At 31.3% G+C, this 16,297-nt stretch overlaps 1 non-coding gene and 1 pseudogene across 1 annotated transcript; one reads left to right on the forward strand and one right to left on the reverse strand.

Moving 5' to 3' along the window:
* Nucleotides 1-4,433: 4,433 nt before the first annotated feature.
* Nucleotides 4,434-4,590, reverse strand: LOC124358800 (annotated as a pseudogene).
* A 724-nt stretch (nt 4,591-5,314) lies between these two features.
* LOC124358798 lies at nt 5,315-5,473 on the forward strand. Its single transcript, XR_006922081.1, has one exon. It is a non-coding gene; the product is annotated as a U1 spliceosomal RNA (small nuclear RNA).
* Nucleotides 5,474-16,297: the final 10,824 nt, after the last annotated feature.

Below are 16,297 nucleotides of genomic sequence, written 5' to 3' on the forward strand. Positions count from 1 at the left end.
AAAACAATGCCTATATCAATTACAATTTTATATTTATTAGCTTATGCGTTACAGATTTTTGACATTATATATCAAAGGCAAAAGTACATAAACATTGATTCTATACGTAACATTACTAATTTTAGTACTTTTTTTTAGATAATATTACCACCACATTGACATTAAACTTTACACTTTTAACATGTTCCAGAAAATTTAGATAAACGTTCTCGTAGGAATTCATTCCAAACAAATTGTGTAATATATGATTCCAGGAAACTCAGTGTATTCCAGAAATAATTTCAACGAATTATTATTTCGTTTATGCTGTTTGATATTGTAGAGAATACAAAACGGTAAATAAAATAACATTTCAGTTTGAATTCCTCGCTTCCACAACCTGTTGTTTTGATAGCATAATAATTGACTGAATTTTCGTTTACTCTCAATATTTATGTGTCTACTGTTATTTTAAATGTTCAATATACACTACATTTTTTTATCAAAAATTAAAGTAACTGTAAGGTAGATTATTATTAATAGGGCTTGTAATTAACTTTCCTTTTATAGGACAGTAAACTAATGTACTTCTTTTAATATAGGACTTTTTAATCCAATCCGAGGGAGGGAAGGAGCCTAAGCGGGATAAACTTTAAAATGCTGTAACACCTTATTTGTTTAAAACGTAATGAGTGTTTGTCTGGCTATTCTTTCCATAATAAGGGTGCTGCTAATAATTTAAAACATGTCACTACTCCAGACTGCAATTTCAGTAGGTGACAGTTTTACGAATACCCAATGAAAGTAAGGCGCCGCGCCGCGGCCGCCCGGTCACAGGTTTTGTGACCTCATTATTGTTTGGGCGACGTATTTGCATGTAAATTGGATCTATCTTTGTTCCAAGTGATGAAATTGATTGTGTTTTACAAATTTGTTGAGTCATTGATCTCTGTATTCTAAAAATATAAAGTAGAATGCGTTGTAGTAACCTGTGACTGGATTATTCTTTGTTAAAATTTTAGAAGAGTTGCATAAAAAAATCAAAAATAACAAGAATATTGCCTAAACAGGTTCTTGTTTGAATTTTTTTACTATACTATGCTTATTGAAATAGTATTCAGTTTGTTTTCTTGGCGATATCACTAAATTATCAAAAAGTAAGTTGTGCCAACCTAAAAAGGCCGGATAACTTTGAAAATTGTAATAATAAATCACTAAAATATTTAGCAACTATGTTCTAAATCCATTTTTGGACATTGCAGTTGGGAAAAAACTCAGGATATTTTTCATGCTTAATATTCTTATTTTATACGAACTATGTGTTAGCTTAGAGTGATTTTAAGTTTGCTTAATTGGCTTAATTTGATGAAGAGCGTGGAAAAGAAATTGTATTGTAAAGTAAATCGCCTGAGACAAGAGTTAAACCACTGCAGTAACAATTGTAAGAACCAAATCGGTACTGAAAAACACCAGCAAAAACTGGCAGAGGGAAGTCTGGACGAAATATTGACTTCTCAAATTCTTCCGGCTTAATATTAATTCTTTTCTTAGCACCTGTAATCGCCATGAAACAATTGGCAATTGGCTCACCGGCCTCACACGCAGTAGAGAATTGCAAAAGGCTGCTTGTTCGCTTGCTTTTCCGCAAAACGCACAGCATATTGGTCATGTTTCGTCTGTTATCAGATGGTACAGAAATATAACGCATAGGTATTTAAACATAACAACTCAGTAACTGAGTGTTATATTTTATAACGGTATAGTGTTATTTGGAAACATATATAACTCTATTTATTTCAATCACCTATTAATAATTCATATTAATTTCTGTTTCAATAGTTTTACATACAGCATTGTGATTGTCTTGCAGCATTAAGACTTAAACACGTCTTGACAAGAAAATGTGAACTAAATAAATAATACCCTCTGTTCTCACTTAAAAATCAATATTTTTATAACAGTTTCAGTGCTAATTTGTAATGCTATACGTTCACAATACATTGAGACATTTACATTTTTATAACTTCAATGAAATGCTTAGACTCATTTGTAATTTTAGAATCGGACACTTCAGGATACACCACACGGAATAAATTTTACGAAATGTACGAATCACCTTGACAGCGGAAATTGTAATCCTTTCCCTCATGCAATAGCAAAACTTTCACGATATATAAAATATGTAAGCCTTACCGGATTATATAAAGAATCCCTGCACATTGCTTAAAGGCTGAATACGTTTTTCTTACATTTTAAGCATTTCTTTAGTGTCCACGGTATCTTAAATAAAAGTTAAAAAGAAGTAATAGTTTTAATGAACAATGTTAAAATTAAAGTGAAGAGAGTAACCGTTGTTGGGGAATTGTACAAGATAAATACTAACTGCTTTTTGTGTAGTAGAGTTTATGGCTGAAAAACTCTTCAGGTAGTAAGTACTGTTGACATAAGAAAACAGGTAATGGACAGAGGCATGAACTAAATATTTAACTCTTTGGCTAGCACAATAACTGGCTGAAATTATTTTTAATGACAAAATAGAAAGAAGACGGAACAGTGAAATGAAGTAGCCTCGCATTACAGGGAAACCGATCCAGGTCTGAGGGACGAATAATGGCGATAACGGATCGCTGTGCTACACAATGTCCATTACACTCTTTGTTATTCATACATGTTCTGGCAAAAAAAAAACATAGATTTTCTCAATGAAATCAAAATATTGATTTGTAAGGAAACAATTGGAGTTGTGTTTTGAAATAACAAGTCTTTTCAAATTAAAAACTCAGGTATTTTAAAAATGAAGGAAACAGGATTTTTCCGGACATTTGCCATCGTTCAGTGAAACAAGAAAACAGTAACACTACGTTTCGAGATCTGCAATCTGATCTCTTCTTCAGGTAAAGAACTAACCTAATACATAATTACAAACTAGGTTTAAAAATAAACAAATCTTACTAAAGCGTTGTGGCACGCCTAAGTCAGGAATCGCAACCTACATGTTGTTTGTCAACTTCACTAACTCTAAAGACATGCACTTAACACAAAACTATACCAAACACTAATCATTAAAACTAAACTACGGAATACAGGTCACAATACGTCTTCAATCGTCTACTAACCACCTACGACTGACCAGAGGGACTAGCCAATGGTAATCGTGACGGCTGGCTAAAACAAGATGGCGGAAATACAAGGGAAGGGGGACAGGAATGGGCCCTTTCGTTATTATTGATTCATGCGAGATGAACTTCTTAAAAACCATATTGTGACTCCGCATTGGTTTATTACAAATATCCGATCCGTTTGATACTTTTGGTTTTCTCTTTAGTTCATTTTTTAGTTGGCAACCAAAACGGCCTAATCTCGACTGATGGTTGACTGATTGGTTGGTCTGCCAATTTAATGTATGTTGCCTCAATTAATTTCCTTTTGAAATAACCTTTTGAAATAACCATCGTCAAAAATAACCTTCAAACAAAGAATTTTAAAAAATATTATATCAACTATTTTGAATTAAAACTTTCATAAATTATAGTCTTATTTGGAAAGGAGTTATTTAGCTCATGTATTTAAACTACGAAGATGCATTAAAGATATATTGATAATATAAAGAAACTGCAAAAACTGTGATATATATATATATATATTATTTTTTTAATTTAATTCATATATATTTTTTATATGTGTATATATATTTTTGAAAAATATATATGATTAAATTACACACTTGTTTTTGTATCAATAGGTACCACGAATAATGACTGTTGTTCACTATTGAATGCTAAAGAACCCTACAAACAATTGTTTCAACCAGTTTTTCGCCAAAGACCACACCACGTTGAATATACCATCTTGAATTACCACTGCTAGGATATTTAACTTCATAATGATAATTACACTCATCTAACAACTGTAAAATATTAATAACCATGCTGCTCCTTTAAATAATGCAAGTAGAAACAATAAACCTATATTGGAAAGAACCACAATTGATTCTCGTCCGATCATCGAAGTCAAGCAACGTCGGGCGTGGTTAGTACTCGATGGGTGGCCGCTTGGGAACATTACGCGCTGTTGGCATTTTTTTTTATTTTATAAAATTACGTACTGTTCTAATTTATTTCAATATTTTCTTCGTGTAATAATTTTGAGCCTTAAATAAATACACGTTTGTGGCAAATAAATACATTTGTATTGAAATTCGCTTAAAAAACAAACTTATTAGACACTTTACAAAAATGGTCAGTTTAATTTATTGTAATACCAACCTGTAAACATCATCAATTGTGATGTACTGTAATAGTGGTAACAGTTTCGTCACAAAAGTGTGTACTGTAAATATTTTAATTTGTTTTTTTTTCTCCACGTGTTAACAATAAACATAGGAAAATTATACACCATCAAACGTTAATGGATTACTGCATATACTTTTATATGTGTATGAATTAGCTTAGTGTATTGGGTAGGCCTATCCCGGCGGTACTGCAATGCCGGGTCAACCCGTGAAAGTAGTGGAGCAGGCTCTAGCTCCCCGTCTTTTTCCAAAAAATAGTATAATATACTGGTCCCTCGATGATGCACACATCAGATGTTAAGCTGATAAGTTAAAAATATTTTGGGCCTTTCATTATTTGCTTATTTTGTTTAGTTTGGTTTAATGTTTAATAATTTAACATGACATGTAACATACAAGTTGCGCATTCCGGACTAAGGACATAAAACTTTGAGTAATAGTTAAAATAGCAATAAATTGATGGAGCGTACACCGCGTCATGGTGAGACACAGTCACGCGCCTGCCTCACGCTCAGGTAGGAGAACTTCGTCTCTTCATCGTGGTTAGTAAACACTTCAGTGTTGAAATGGTTTAATAAAGATCATGCAACAAAAATTATCCCTTGAAGTATTATCTTGTTGTGAACGGAACCCAGTCTTGGACTAGGTCATTGTAATAACCAGTTGGACATATGAGAATTAATTGTCTCACCGCGATATTGCGATTCAAATCTAACTGTTTTCACTAGTGCACGGTCCAGTGGAGTTTAATTTTCAATCTGAATAGCCATAGTACTCTAACCGACTGGTGAAAAGAGTAATAATCTCACGATTAGAGAGAGGTATTCGTGAGATTATTATTACACAGACCGCAATATGGCGGTGCTACCGGCGGAAATATTTTCCGCGCCGTGGTGTTTAAAACCTGTACAAATTATAATTTACTTGCTAAAATAATACAGTGTTAACATGAAAAATTGGCCATAAAAACTGTGTCTTGCCGCTTGCCTCTCGGTGGTAGATGACACTTTTGTTTTGGTCGGAACCAAGAGTCTGCGGGAATACATACTTACCTGGCGTAGGGGTTACCATGATCACGAAGGCGGTTCCCTCAGGATGAGGTCTTTACATTAAACTACGGTCGGGATGACTCCTGCGAATATCCCAAATGTGGGTATCTTGGGCCCGTAATTTTTGGTAGCGGGGACTGCGTTCGCGCCCTAATTATTCTTTCATGTTAACCGGAGGAAAACATTTTTAAGGTTTTAAAATTTCACAAGGGTATTTACAGTTCTTTGCAAAATGAAACAAGTCAGCTGTTTCACCAAAGTCGATACGTACAATAGTATTGGCAATCTAGAATAATATAAATATATGCATAAATAAATACGAGTATCTAATTAGATCTGGCCATGGGAATTTCAATATTAAATTATTTATATCACTGAGCGAAAATCTTTTGTAATATAAAGTTGTCATTGTCACTCAATTAGAAATTGCAGTCTAGCCATTAAATAAGGTTTGTTTTGTTAAATTAAATTTGAGGTAGTACTAAATATTTCGGGTTCTAATCCTAAGACTAGCACGTACCTGCGACTTCGCACGCAATTACTATGCAACATTCCGTGTAGTTGTTTGAACAGCTCCCACGATTTCAGTAAAATCTGAACTATTTTAGACTAATGTTGAGGAACTCCAAAGTAGAAGTTCATAGTTTTTTTAGTGAAAGCACTTGTGATATAATATGATAGGGTCCTACAATATTTTTCTAGTAGAATTAGCACTATATTCGTGTAGTGCATTAGACAACCATTTTTACAGTGTTCATGATTAAGAGAACCAGAAGTTAAGCAAAAGTGCGTGTATCTTATTTCAGGTTTTGAACTTCCAGTTCACTCAATTAATTATATTTTCAAACGCAAAATGTTTAATTTCCTTTTTTGCTCCGAGAAAAAAATAAATATATATACCTATATATTATTTTTTAATGAGGTAGGATTAAATAGGATTCAGTATAGTTGTGTAAATTGTATGGATATAAATATTGTTACTGACATCAATAATACTAAAATATGTCAATACTGACATTATGATAGTTGCCATCCATATGTGAAGATAATAACTACATGATACAGTAAAATTCTTGCTTCCCAACCCACGTTCAGTATATCATACTATTTCCCTGGTTTAGTCTAGGAATTATATTATTTTATCTGTAATCATCTACTTAATCAGTATCGTATACCTTATCAGTGAGAAAATGCATGCGATGTCACTTTACAGGTTATTTATCATAAAAGTTGTTGCATTTAGAGTCTCGTGTATTACTATCTGTCCAACCCATAATAACTTGCAGAGCACCAACAATACGTCTGCCTCTAATATACAATCCATAAATTCCACAAGGGTCGATACTATCCAAATCTCCTACGACAAAATTTGAACCTTTCACAAGTTATTAATACTTATGTATTGTTTTGAATGATTCTCAAAATAATTCATTTTTATAGACACAGAATAGCTTAAGTCCCTAAATAAATTTAATAAATTAAAACTGCTAAACAGCAAAGTAAAGTAAATAGTAATAAAATAGTTTTAAATTTGTTAAAAAAGGCTCTGTAAATAGTGCAAATGGTTTGTTTATATAGTATTAAGATAAAGTGGACAGCTATTACACAAAATTTGAGCGAAGTAAAAATAATTCTCCAATATATTATTTATTATATATATTAGTTGTGTTAGAAAAATACAACTTTTTTAACCATTCAGAAATGTAGAGCCACAACTCTTCTTAAATTCGACATATTTACTGGACTCTGTCGTACCACAAGTGTTGGTCTCAGGTGCGTTGATATTATTCATTTTCTGAATTCTATAATGCTATTTCTAGAGTATTATTTATGTATGCATGGACACAGTCAGTAATAAAATAGACAGAATATTAAGATATGCACAAAGAGAAACTTTGTTGCTTTTTGTGACGTATACTTTCCATCGGATCTTGAAAGAATCATAAAGCTCTTCTGGATACATACTGATCAATCAGCATATAAAAAACACAGTAGAATGCTGAAAATAACTGAACATTGTAGAAGTCGAATGACATCGAATCATAGCGTTTGCATATATTTACTTAGTTTAAATTTATTTTTTATTATGATTCTTGAACTGAACCTAGGACGAATACTGTGTTCTAAAATTTATCAAATACGAGGTCTGGTAGAAAAAATACAACCTCTATTTGACCTTGATACGTGACATTCCGTCTTGGACCGGATATGGGGATGGAGTGGAGATGATTGACTGAGTAAAGTGCAGCGAAATCCTAGCGGTAGTTATAGGAGGTTCACTTTAAATCTTCATACCCGGTCCGAAGCAATGAGTCACGTATTAATTAGGACCAAAGAGAGGTTTGATAAATTAGCAGGCTTGGAATAAATCTGTAAACATATTAATCAAAGCAGTGCAGTTGTGGTTTTGCCAAAATCTGAATGCAGTTATAGAAGTATATATCGTTATATCTCACATAGAAAATTTCTCTATAATACTCATCAATAGGAAAGTTGTATGTTCAAAGTCAACAGTAATAAATTTCAATATGAAAATTAATGGCAATTCAAAATAATAATCTGTGCATGTAATTTGTCGTTTTAAATAATAATTTTAACTAATGACATCTGCTCTTATAGTGATATGATCAGTAGTTGCTACACAACCTACGTTAACAGAGATTGGTACAGGTAATTCCCACAGATGAAATGTAAATGTCACAACCCACATCACAAGCAACATCTCTTTGCATTTCATTAGTGCTCCGCACACTTATATTTTGACACGGTATATTAGTAATTTCTTGATAATATTTACTCGGCGTCATATTCGCTCTTGTTGTAAGCGTGATTGTGCAACTAACTACACTTAAAATTTAATATTTCATATCATATAAAAAGCTAGCTGTTACCCGTGACATAGTACGCAGTTTCCTGTTGAAAAACTGGAAAATCATGGGCGTATTCGTTTTAAATTACATTCTAAAAAGTGAAATTAGTCACTGTCAGTTGAAAATATTTTAATCTCCATGCTATTTTTTATTCAAGTTTAAAGAAAAGTTTTTCCAAACCTGAAGTCTAAGAATGAAATAGTTTTTTTAAGTACCCGTGAAATAACTCGAACTTCTCACCAACACTCCATCATATTTTATTGCCCATGCATCGGCCATCTCCAGCAGTTTCAGTACCAACTGAACCGTGGTGAACCGTAATCATCCTATCTTAATTCGAAGACTAGCTTTTTAACCAATTTAGCTTTTCATTTAAAGCACTTATGATGTAATAAATGAGGTGGCTCTTTGTAGTTTAGCAACGAAAGTAGACATACGTTAAACAGTGTGTATGGTTAACAGCTTTAAGAGATTTTTCAAAACAATGTTAAACCATAACTAGTCACAGGGAATTTATGTTGAAAAATATGATTAGTTATTAAAAATAAATGTAAACGGAATACATACGGTACATGTACATGATCATAAAATTGACTTAAGCAAATCTATTTTTATAAGTTCAGTTGTTATTGCGTTTTTCAAATTATAAAATGCCATAATTGCCTAGCATATTTCTACTATTATATTTAAATTTTGATTAATTTAGTGAATCTTGAAATGTTAATAATAAGAGCTGATTCTACCTTCGTGCAGGATCCAGTATTCAATCGTTCAGTGTAAAAGGATAAATTAGCGAAATATATAACCCAATAAACCATTCAATAATATTTTATAACATGATAGAATATATCACCCTAATTGCTAATTAAGTATGAAACTATTTTTAACCTCCTATTTAAATTTTAAAGATTTTACAGGAAAAGGTTTAAAATGAAAATTAATGATTAAATATTACTGTTGAAATGAAACGCAATCTTCAACTACCAAGGCGATGTTATGAGATGTTGTAAAAACTAAAGGGTTTTACTTCTGTGGATATTTTAAAGTTGTTAACGATGTTTGAGTATCCAATAAAAGAGTTAAATACGTATTCAATCGTCACAAAATTAAGCACAATTTTTAAAGTTTTTTTTATCAAATATAAGCCACTCTTAACGATTACAAAATTTATCGAGACTGGTAGTTCACAGCAGTAGTTTTAAGCCAGTGAGTGTATTTAGCTCTAAGAGTAGCTATGGGCCAAGGTTACACAAATATTGTAACAGAACCACTAACAATCTCTGGGGTAATACGAGGAGAAAAACACTAATGTAAAACGACGTCACTTTTTCTGAAGACTGTTTCAGACTGACAGTCGACTGTCAACATTCTTGTGGGCCAACATCGCGAGAGTGCATAGTCAAAACATTTTAGTTAGTAACTTTTATTACTTTCTTAGTTATTAGTTTTATTTATTCTTAAAAGTGTGAAAAGTATTATTTTGTAGATGAAAGCTGTTTGAAATTTGAAAGCCATATTTAAATTCTTATAGGATTTTCTAAAAAAATAGATACACCTTAAGAATACACAGCGTGCGTGTCAAATACCTCTGTTATTAAATATAATAAATTTAGTGAATATATTTTAGTTATCAAATAAATTTGTATCTTTATAAACTTGAAAAAAAGCAACAATAAACGGTGTTTTATTCACCTACTATTTCGTACAAATTAATTTTCAGTCCATAAGACATCTTATAAAAAATAACAAGGTAAAAATTTCCCTACTAATCCGAGTTATAGTAATGTGCGGTTATAAAATGCTTCATTTAACTCGTGAAAGTATACAAATGGATTGATTTTAACTCAATTTTGCATGGTTGGTCAAGGTTTTTGAATAGAGCATTTCACTATTGTCACCAATCTGTGATAAAAACACTATCGCACAAAACAATTTTAACATTTAACATTTTAACCAATGTATATGATTTGTAAAATACAATTATACGTACAAAATTAATACTAGTACAGTAAACCAATTGCTTTCTTCTTAACACATATCTATGATGGATAGTAACTTTCGAACTTAATGTTGTATGGCAACAATAAATTTTTCCTATTTAAAACTTCATCATGAGACGTGACACATTAAGATATTAATTCACACATTTATTTGAAAATAAATTTATAAACTGAGTATGTTTTGCCTTGATCAGCGTACCAAAAACAAATTTAGTAACCTGTTTAGTTATTATTAATTAATTGTCTTAAAAAACTTAAATGGCGTAATAAGAAAAAATTAGTTTCTGTATCGTTGGCACGAACGCAGGTCTTTGAATCCCGTTACAGCAAGGTTGTTATTACAAGATCACAGCTTACTGTAACTGGTTTAACATTATTTTAAACAGGTTGATGGAAAATGAAATATTGTCGCAGTTAAAAATGCTATAAGGTTGTACTCTGTGGAGGAGAAGATGAATAATTTGTATCGGTATTTTCCGGAGTGTCTAGTAGGGAAATGTCTGAATAATTTGCAGCTATATATCGCGTCAGATATATATGTTTCATATGTTGTCGTACCATTTCAAATAAATAGTCGAAGAAAATTTTGGGCATTTGTCTTCGTTATAGGTTAACGATGGAAAATGTCCGAAATCCTGTTATCCTTCCAAACCTTCCATCGTCAATAACAAACTTAAACAAAGGGAAGTAAATAGTAGTGCTGATTTTAAAAATATTCGAAAAAAAGCTATGTCGAAAAAAGATAGATTATGTTGATTTTGAATATATTCTGGGAGCAATGCTAAGAAATATTTTGTCGAAAACACCTTTTGACTTGTAAATATCAAATAAAAGTTTTACAGACAATTTTCCAAAGTTAACGTTAGTAATATCTTATAATATAAAAATGTAAACTTTAAAGTTATGAACTCACGTAGTTGGTGCGGGTAGATGCGGTGAGTTAAACTGGAGACTTTTAAACACCACAGTTGGAGTGTACGTGGTAACAACATTTCTGAAATGGTAATTCCAATCTTTCTTTTTTTGATTTATGTAAAATAATACGGAAATTTATATTAAATGCAACAATATATCTTTTTAAGTTTTAAATATATAATCTACAAACTAAAACTGAAGCTCTAAGAAAATGTATATGATGTAATAAAAAATAATTTTAAAATATTAAGAAAATCACTACCAACTCAGTTTCAAAATAATAGTTTTTTTATATTCTCAATTTAATAATTTATTTATTTTTTATTTTCATTACTTTTTTTTTAACTTCATAGCCTAAATTTTTGATGATAATGAAAATAAATCTATTGCCAAATAATAAAAATAATTCCATAGAAAAATAGTTGGTTTAACAAATTGAATAATATTTAAAAAAGTACAAGTAGTTTTCAAATAGAAACATGATCCCAGTGTGATATTACGCCCTGCAGTGACGAGTAAATATACATTCACTAAAAAAAACACGAATCTGGGACACCTGAGCGGCGGTGCGAGGAATTGTACAGGTTCGGTTGTGTACTTAGAAAAACTGCGCAGTGAAAGTAATTATTTGTATAATTTAAGTTACAAAGTTGGCGTACAGCTGAGATTGGAACAAGTAAAACATTTTAGCTGTAAGTTAGCCTTTCTAGGAGAGCGTGTTCCGTTCTCATCAGCAAAATTATGCCGCAGTAGCTGCGTATCTCACGTGATGTGAGTATTATTTATTGAAAACCAAACCTTGTTACTATTAACTGAGAAAGGCAACAGAGGCAACAATTTTAGTTTATTTCTCTTTACTATTGTAATAATTCCTACGTTTTGGTAGATTATGTTCATACAGAACCTCTATTAAAACCTATTACTGTAATATGTTCTACTGTATATTGTTATCATTAATAATACTATGACAAAAAGCAATGAGTACGTTTCTCTTTACACTTACAACTGGAATTGCAGTTGAGGTGTAAAATACTAGTTAACATGCCCCAATATGTCGTTAATTAAAGAAGTTTAACTCATTTTAAAACTCCCACACACTCCTAAAATACAAAAATAAACCATAGTCTACCCAACAGAGGGTATAATGAAGCATTTTCAATTGGTTTATAATACATACAAGTAATACATTTCCTCAAACGAATAATAAACTCTTATTATTAAAAACATTTAATTTACATTTTAGGAGCATTTGTATTATTTTGTAAACTGTATGCACAACATTATATAACAACAAATTTATAGTTGAATAATAATAAAATACGAAGTCATATTAGGTAATATAACAAACAGCAACATGAAAAAAATGGTTATAAAAGTGTATTATGCTTATATTGGAAGGTTGATATACGTAAAAAGGCTCAGTCTCTGGATGAGCAGGAAACATTACGAGAACCTCTAACACCGTAATTCTTTACATATATCTAAATGACAGGACGGTTAACACGCCATGGTAGTGGCTCAGGCTATAATCAAGTCTGATCAAAGATAACGTCAGACTTTGTCGACGTCCTGTAGACCAACAACTGAGCCTTCTCGTGAAAGCTTCATTATAAAGGACTATCATTGATTACATTAAAAAACATCAAAGATGTGTCCCTGACATGATCTTCAAAGTTAAAGTTCATCTCAAACTCTATAAAACTAATTTTGGAATATCTACATCATTGTATCAATTTGAAGACGCACTTGTTTCATTCCTTAAGCATTTTCTAAACAAGTAAAGTTATGAGTTAAATGCTTTTTCTTTCTACATCTGAAACATTTCAACAGGATTAGAATGTATGTATACCAACAGCATAATAACATTAAATGTCTGCCTATTTAATTTAAATGTTTTTTATCTATCACCTTATCCAAATGGTTTTCATAAAATACAAATTGATGTCATAGATTTTTCCAGTTCAAAGTTTTATGAATGCCGAGATATTGACTACTAGTAATAATTCTAATACTCAATTAACAGTAAATAAATGTTTTAAATTGAAGAATAAAGAACCAAAGATTTTTAACCAAAGTTGGGACTATACTCTAAAAATCTCAAAAATTTGACACATACTTTACAACGAGTCCTAACATTTTGAGAAACTATCTCGTTTATCACATGTGCCTTTGAAACACATTCCAAATATCCTTACGTTGGAAGTCTAAAGTATTTAACTTACCGGTATATGTAACTAACGCTGACTATAATAAAACGATATAGTTAAACAGCACTAAATGGATTTTCAGACATCGATAGTCGTAATTGCATCTATTGCAAGGTTTTGATTGGCTAGCTAGAATATTAACTTTATATGGTAGTAATTTTAATTTTTATGGTGTCATTTTAATTGTATGAAACACTACAGAACACTGTCCTTAGTAAGCAATACCAAATTTAGTGGTCAACAAATCTTGTCATTGATTTTCAGTATTATCTCATCATCAGCATCAGGAGCTTCGAGGTGTCCTTAGATGATACAATACTATTGATGTTTGTAAATTAGTGTAAACTGTCCTTATCATAAAAGGCACTTAAATATAATAATAATAATAATAAGTATTTCATTAAAGCTCAAGATAGTAATGGGCTTAAATAAATTTTAAATAGAAAATAAAAAACAATGCAATTAAATCGTACCAATTAATTGACTGACATCAAGTTGCTTAACTCGTGTTGCAAAAATTATCATATATTATTTATTAACTAATACAGTACCTCAACAAAGGTAATCACTGTCAAAAATTAAGTACTTTATTAACCTTTACAACACTGGGTTTTAAAATTTAATTAAGGCACAACTTGATTCTTTAAGGCTAAGGTGTTGCTGTAAAATTGAGGGCGAAAATATGAAAAGTTATCCGCTCGACTTTACAACTTTATGAACATGTAGCAGATTAATAGCTACTACGATGCGATATCTAATTCCGAAACTAATTATGTGGTAAGACCTTCTGAAAACAGACAGCAATTGTACAATTTCTCGATTTACTATACTTTTTGAAATTGTTTCAAATTGAAAATTAAGGTATAGCAGAATTTATAAGTTAGAAAATACGATCTACATTACCTGTGAAATATTGTCGCTGAACGCTCCTGAAGATGTAGTAGTAATAAATATCGGAGAAACCTATCGGCCACATGAGATGAATCTTTATTTCAAAAGGTTTTGTGACAATTCAGCAACAAAGACCAAGGTGTCAATTTAAAATTCGAGAACTCAATGGATGTTTAAGAGAGGTACATAAATAACACAAATGTCTATATATTTGAGTAAAGGGTCGATTGATAGGTATCGCATTTTGCACAGAATAATTATTTTTAGAGTCAGTGAAGCTCCATTAGCGTTTTAAGGTTTTCACAAGCTTAATAATTAAGGTAGTGCGCTTTGGCTGATAGAGGCTTAAACAGAAACAAGACTCGCTTTCTGCTACTACCCTACCTCAGACCTCATGAATCGGGATGTACGAGATTGGATTTTGGCATAAGTTACCCCTAATCCCTTACGCAACGAGAATACTCCGCATTCCAGACGTTGAACAAAGGTCTTATAGGTCTACTTTCATTGAGAGATGTCCTTAATATCTTATTCTAAGTGAGCAATAAAATATTGGTTCAAGTTATCTTCAAATGCACATTAATTGTGAGCCAAAAAGGTATTGGAACAGCGACCAATCTGGTGTTAATTGTGCGTTTGTTTAGTTCACTAATTGGTTGAATCTACTCGAACGTTAACAGGGATACTGTCACAAGATATGGCATACATTAGTATATTGAATTGTTTGGCTAGTACAATAAATTATCCCTAATTACAAAATTGTTGACATAAAGGAAGGTAATGGAACAGTGAACTGAAGTGGCTTCTCATTACAAGGAAACCAATCCAGGTCTGAGGGAAGAATTTGAATAATGGCGATACAAACCGGTGCTGTACAGTGTCCTCTCTTTCCTTGTTGATTACATCCTTTGTTAGTTGTACCTTTTTGTGTTCCAGCGTTTTAAAACACAAAAATTGAATTTAAGAAAACTTATTGTAATTAAGTAATTGCAGGAGATTTGTGCTTTAGTTTTGAAAATGTGTATACTTGTTCAAAACATCATACAGTATTATGACTTATTATTATGACAGTATTAAAACTTATTGTAATTAAGTAATTGCAGGAGATTTGTGCTTTAGTTTTGAAAATGTGTATACTTGTTCAAAACATCATACAGTATTATGACTTATTATTATGACAGTATTTAAAACTTATTGTAATTAAGTAATTGCAGGAGATTTGTGCTTTAGTTTTGAAAATGTGTATACTTGTTCAAAACATCATACAGTATTATGACTTATTATTATGACAGTATTAAAACTTATTGTAATTAAGTAATTGCAGGAGATTTGTGCTTTAATTTTGAAAATGTGTATACTTGTTCAAAAACATCATACAGTATTATTGAATGTCAAATTCAATTACTTTATGATTTAAAAAGATATTAGTTACTTTGAAAATTTGCATTTATTACTAGCGGCTATCCGCGGCTTCAAATACATTTCCATCAATAAGCAGGGACATCATAAGCATATTATTTTAAAATACGATTCCAAACAATCCTGACATAATTCACTGAAAGATATTCCTTACCGTTTCAGTTAACACACGTATAATATAATGAATTATAACATTTATTTGATTAAAATCCAAATAAAACAAATCTAGACAAACATACACTTCTGCTTGTAACATGACATTGGTAAAATGTAACTGACTTGACAGATGAATAACAACACACATTAACTATTACCTCTTTACATATGTATAAATTATTATAATTATTATCCTTGAAATTGAAAGTTGTTTAATGGAGTAATAAGAGGTTTAAATAACAGCGAGGTGTAGCTTGGTGGTAAATCCAGAATAATAATATACCTTTATTGTTAACCAGGGACCCTAAGAATGTTCCTTTACCGTTTTAGTACACTGGGTTTTTAGCGATTGAGTAACACACAACACACAACACACACACACTCACATCATTATAGTGTTATATAATATTACACAAGAAGAAGAATCAAGTGGAATGGTGCGTCCTTAACCATATTACAACCCAGTTTTAACAAATAAATCATAAACAAATTTTTTAATATTTTCATTTTTAATTAGCAT

Source organism: Homalodisca vitripennis, chromosome 3 (genome assembly GCF_021130785.1).
Source record: "Homalodisca vitripennis isolate AUS2020 chromosome 3, UT_GWSS_2.1, whole genome shotgun sequence".
Taxonomy (NCBI): Eukaryota; Metazoa; Arthropoda; class Insecta; order Hemiptera; family Cicadellidae; genus Homalodisca; species Homalodisca vitripennis.